The sequence below is a fragment of the Sinocyclocheilus grahami genome, unplaced genomic scaffold (genome assembly GCF_001515645.1).
Source record: "Sinocyclocheilus grahami isolate Dianchi unplaced genomic scaffold, SAMN03320097.WGS_v1.1 scaffold47.1, whole genome shotgun sequence".
In the NCBI taxonomy this organism is placed as follows: Eukaryota; Metazoa; Chordata; class Actinopteri; order Cypriniformes; family Cyprinidae; genus Sinocyclocheilus; species Sinocyclocheilus grahami.
Genome location: NW_015505226.1, coordinates 1,048,628 through 1,054,431, shown reverse-complemented (window position 1 = coordinate 1,054,431; position 5,804 = coordinate 1,048,628).

Below are 5,804 nucleotides of genomic sequence, written 5' to 3'. Positions count from 1 at the left end.
CGCAGAAAACTTCTCACACAGCGCTCGACTGTTCCGCCAACAATCCCGAATGTGTTTTATTCTCACCTTGAGCCTTCGGGCAGTCCTTATATCGAGTCCTGATACGTGAGTTTGAACGAGAATGCACGCGTTGGCGGTAATGCATAGACGGACATTATGTGAAAATGTGGACAGTGCCAAAATAAAGGTGCCTATTTATACTACAGATATCGATATTTTACGCGTGGCATCGATGCATCGTATCGATGAATCGTTACACCCCTACTTATTATATACTCAATCTATTTGCTTTTCGCTAATCTGTCTCTCTATAGCCTGTATCTTCCTCTTACCGGCTGAACTCTCTTTAACATGTGCAATCTCCTGTTCCTTCTCTGCAAAAACATCCACTGATATACAATTAATCCATAATGCTTCCGATGACAAAACTGTCAAATGGTCAACTGATATGGGTTTTTGATATTAGTGCCAATATCTTGACAGCATGGCAGCCATTGGCCAATATAATTGCAATAGGCCTACCTATAGTTTAATTATGAGACGAAGAACAAAACAGATTCGCCTAGTTGATTTTATGAGGCGAGAATAAAGCCTGGAGTCAGCATGATCTTTGGCCTTGAGCCTTCGGGCAGTCCTTATATCGAGTCCTGATACGTGAGTTTGAACGAGAATGCACGCGTTGGCGGTAATGCATAGACGGACATTATGTGAAAATGTGGACAGTGCCAAAATAAAGGTGCCTATTTATACTACAGATATCGATATTTTACGCGTGGCATCGATGCATCGTATAGTTTAATTATGAGACGAAGAACAAAACAGATTCGCCTAGTTGATTTTATGAGGCGAGAATAAAGCCTGGAGTCAGCATGATCTTTGAACAGTAAATCAAAGAGCAAGTATGCTGTTCAACCTGGCACTGATCTTGATTACTCAGACTACCAATGGAAATTGCAAAAGCCAACAATAGGCCAAAACGTTTGAACAGATTTTTAATAAGAATGCTAAGGGAACAATGAGAAAATACAGGGGATCATAAATTCTTAAGTACAAACTTAATAAACATCACAATAGCTTATTGCTATTTATTCAGGAAGTATTTGACTGTTACAGCCTGAATATTTAACAAATTATCTTTGGCTGCTCTGGCAAAGCAGCAGACTGCAAAAGACCCAAAAAGCTGTTAAAGGGTTAGTTCACCCAAAAATGAAAATTAGTCCATAAATTACTCAAGTCATCCTAGGTGTATATGACTTTCTTCTTTCAGACGAATCCAGTCGGAGGTATATTAAAAATTGTCTTTGATCTTTCAAGCTGTTTCATGGCACTCAGCGGGTGTTGCATGCATCCGTCCAAAAGAAGTTAAATAAAAAGCGCCCATCCATAAAAAAAGTGTCTCACACGACTCCGGGGGGTGAACAAAGGTCTTCTGTAGCGAATCAATGCTTTTTTGTAAGAAAAATATCCATATTCAAATCGTAATGATCACTTTAATGTAGCTTGCATTAATGTAGCATTGTATACATCATATACACCTAGGATGACTTGAAGGTGAGTAATTTATGGGCTAATTTTCATTTTTGGGGGAACTAACCCTTTAAGCAATGTATAGAGAGTCTGCATAATTTGACAAGGCTAATGAAGATGAAGGAAAACTTGAAAATGTATCTCTTAACTCTTGGGTTACCTATTTACATTTGACCTAATTGGATCCTTGTAAAGACATACAAGAGGAAGGTAGATTTAATAATTAACTAAATAAATAAACAAACAAACAAACAGGCGCTTGTGATTTAAGTTATATTTTACCGGCAGAAGAAACTTTTCTAATCATGCATGATTTGAGTAAGGTTTTCATCATCGTTTTATTCATAAACCGCAATATCTAGTTGATAAACTGAGCAGAGCACTAGAAAAAAAAAATTTATAATCACTCAAGATTTTTCTGACTTATGGCTATTTAACTCTCTGCTAACAAATGGTTTGAAGAGACACTTTCCCTGTGAAATTCATTCTGTGTGGTTGCTCGTTTCCAGAGCTTTCCATTCACATTATGTGCATTAAATTAGATATAAGGGTCGATATGGTCCTCTTCACACCATGGCATGATCTAATCTCATCTCATTACACTCCTCCTGTCCTTCTCACACTTTGTCTCGAACATTCTCTCCATCACATCTCTCATATTCACACTCTCCCTCCCTCCTGCTCGCTCTCCTCTTCAAGGATGCAGCATGGAATTGTACAAGTAGAAAGCAGCAATATATGTGACCAGTTACCTGATGAAAGAGCTCAGGACACAAAGAGGAAGCAGAAGTGGAAAAATACCAGCTGACACGGAGACACACACAGACAAACTTCAACACAACACCTGCACCGCCAATTGAACAGGAGGCACATTTCACACAGACGAAACGTAGCCGTTCACCTGTATTTACTGTCCGTCACGCTGTTTCGCTTCATACACATGCCTTCTTTACATCAAAGCATGTTTATCCAAAGCAAACTCATACAAGCATGACTCAACAATAACATCGAGCATAAAATCTGACCCCATCTGCCCCTAAAGTGAAACTGGATACTTTGCATTCTGTATAGATGAAGGAAAATGAAAGGTTTTGTTTAAATATTAAGATAGTTCCTCCTATATGGCAGTTTAATGTGCAGAGACAACTAATCTGTTCATAATATGTTATATAAATTAGGATTATTAACCTTTAAATTCACTTACTTGCAAGCTTTATTAATTATTCTATAAAAAATGTTATCGTCGGCTATATCTCTGTCACTATGCCTATGTCTTACGTCGTCCACTGGAATGAGACTCTCTGTACGCACGTACGACAGTTAGCGGATGCTAGAGATTACAGTTTATAAAGTGTTAAATATGGATATTTTTCGTACAAAAACGCATTGATTCGCTTCAGGAGGCCTTTATTAACCCCCCGGAGCTGTGTGAGCACTTTTTATGATGGATGGATGCGCTTTATTGGACTTCTTTTGGCCTATTGAAAAATAAAACCCACTCACTGCCATTATAAAGCTTGGAAGAGCCAGGACATTTTTTTATATAACTCCGATGGGATTCGTCTGAGAGAAGAAAGTCATATACACCTAGAATGGCTTGAGGGAGAGTAAATCATGGGGTAATTTTCATTTTTGGGTGAACTAACCCTTTAAGTGTGTCTTTAAGTGTATTCAGACAGATTCATTAATAAATCATTATGGCTGATTTATGAATAGGTTCGACTGATGTTTTGAAAGGAACAGAGTCAGAAGAATGAATTATCAGCAAATCAGACATCCTTTTCATTTAAGCAGTTCATATTTCCAACTATGTTGATTTCTGTGGTTTGCCATAGCAAAAGTAATGTAGTTATTTACTTATTTTTCAAAATATTAAAATATTTCTATTCACTTCAAATCACTTCAAAAAACATTCATACAGTTTTTATACAAAATTACAATTTTATTTTTTACCAATATCTTTTGTGTTCTGCAGAAGTCATACTGGTTTGTAAGTGAGGGTGAGAAAATGATGACAGATTTCCCATATTTGGGTGAACTATGCCTTTAAGGGCAGCTAAAAGTATACTAATACACTGAAAGACTTGAGTCAGCATCCTCTAAATGGTCTTAAATGGAGGAGTCATATTCTGAAAACCATTCTGCAACCTCCTGCCAATGTTATCATAAAGTATGTGTGCCAGTATAGTGTCACGCAGTGCTGACGCTGCCGTTTTGGCAGTTTATTGCTCAGTATACACAGTGTAATTGTGCAGGCGTGGCTGTGATTGGACTGTCATTGCACCTGAGGGGTGACTGGTGTTTTTGACGTCCGTACAAAAGCGAAAAGTGACGCAGTTTCAGCTGAGAGTGTGAAGGCATGATTCAGACTGCAGGCTTTCAGGAACAGGAATGAGGAGAATAGGAATCTTAGACAGCAATGCAACAAACTGAGCTGCAGTCCAACAGATAAAACACACAGTTCCCACACAGACGGCTGCTCGTATAATCACTATATCTCTTACCTGGACAATGTGTTTGTGTGCTCACCTAGCTGTCATCTTTATAACAACAAACAAAGTGATGATATTCAGCCCTGTTGCTGCAGCTCTCATCATTCCACTCCTCCATCTGCACATCATTCCTCCTCTCTGCTATTCTTTCATGTATTATGCTTGGCCAGCCCTGTAAAACATGGAAATTATTTTTATAGGACACAATAACACACCACCGAACCCGAGGTGCCACACTTCACACACAAAACATTAAATTCCATCCTATATAAACCTCAGGCAGTGTGTCCAGGCTTTATGCTTAAGAGAGTGTATGTTATTGAGTGACCTTTTGTATGAATCACAGTCTGTTACATAATGTTTAGTATTGACCTACTAAGACTAGAGATTAAAGAAAAAGAACAACAAAAGGAGGACAAATTCAAGTTTATTTGTATATATAGCATTTTACAACACATACTGTTTCTAAGTAGCTTGACATAAAATTCATGTTTCAATGCTACTATCAGGAATTGCTCTGATATTTGTCAAAGATGTATAGAAGCTTGTTTACACCACTGAATAAAAATAAAAATGGCAATTGTGACTTTTTTCCTTGCAACTGTGAGTTATAAAGTCAAAATTGCATGAAATAAACTACTAGTTTTTTTTTTTAGCACACTGATGTGAAGTTGCAAGGCAGATCTAATCAATTTCCTGATACTTAGTAGAGATGCACAATATAGGTTCTGTAAGGTCCACGCACTTGGCTGAAGGAAGGTATCCAGTGGTGGATGAAGGTTTCTTGCGTGTTCGGTCTTTTCAGCGCGCAAAGTTATTCAATGTAGGTTTAACTCAAATCGGACTCCATTTTAGTATCTAATCTGACTCCATTTTAGTATGACCTCGAATTTAGGTTGAAAGGTAAATTGGTTGTTTGTCTGTCTCTAATTATTACTATTATTCTGACATTCTGACTATTATTCTAGTTAACTCTTTACTTTATATTTACTCGTTCATTAGGAATCTGTGTCGCTTAGGGCTCTATGTGGGTCCCACGATCACAAACTCGCCAGTCTGATCATTAGCCAGAGGTTATGACTAATACTATTTAATAGGTCACCCATGCTTACCATTCTTTAAATAGTAGTTCTGTTTAGCCCCCTACGGTTACCCATGTACAACTTGGTTAAAGCTCAAAACAATAATCAGCAGTTTTGCTAGTACTATTTGTCTAGCCCCCGATAGTTATATAACTACGTACAACTTAACTAAAGCTGAGACAATAATCAGCGGTTATGCTAGTACTATGAAATATGTTAATATTTCGATAGTATTTTTATCGAGCCCCCCGATAGTTAAAATAACTACGTACAACTTTAATAAAGCTCAAACAATAATCAGCGGTTATGCTAGTACTATGAAATATGTTAATATTTCGATAGTATTTTTATCGAGCCCCCCGATAGTTAAAATAACTACGTACAACTTTAATAAAGCTCAAACAATAATCAGCGGTTATGCTAGTACTATGAAATATGTTAATATTTCGATAGTATTTTTATCGAGCCCCCCGATAGTTAAAATAACTACGTACAACTTTAATAAAGCTCAAACAATAATCAGCGGTTATGCTAGTACTATGAAATATGTTAATATTTCGATAGTATTTTTATCGAGCCCCCCGATAGTTAAAATAACTACGTACAACTTTAATAAAGCTCAAACAATAATCAGCGGTTATGCTAGTACTATTTGCCTAGCCCCCGATAGTTAATATAACTAGGTGTACAACTTAATTAAAGC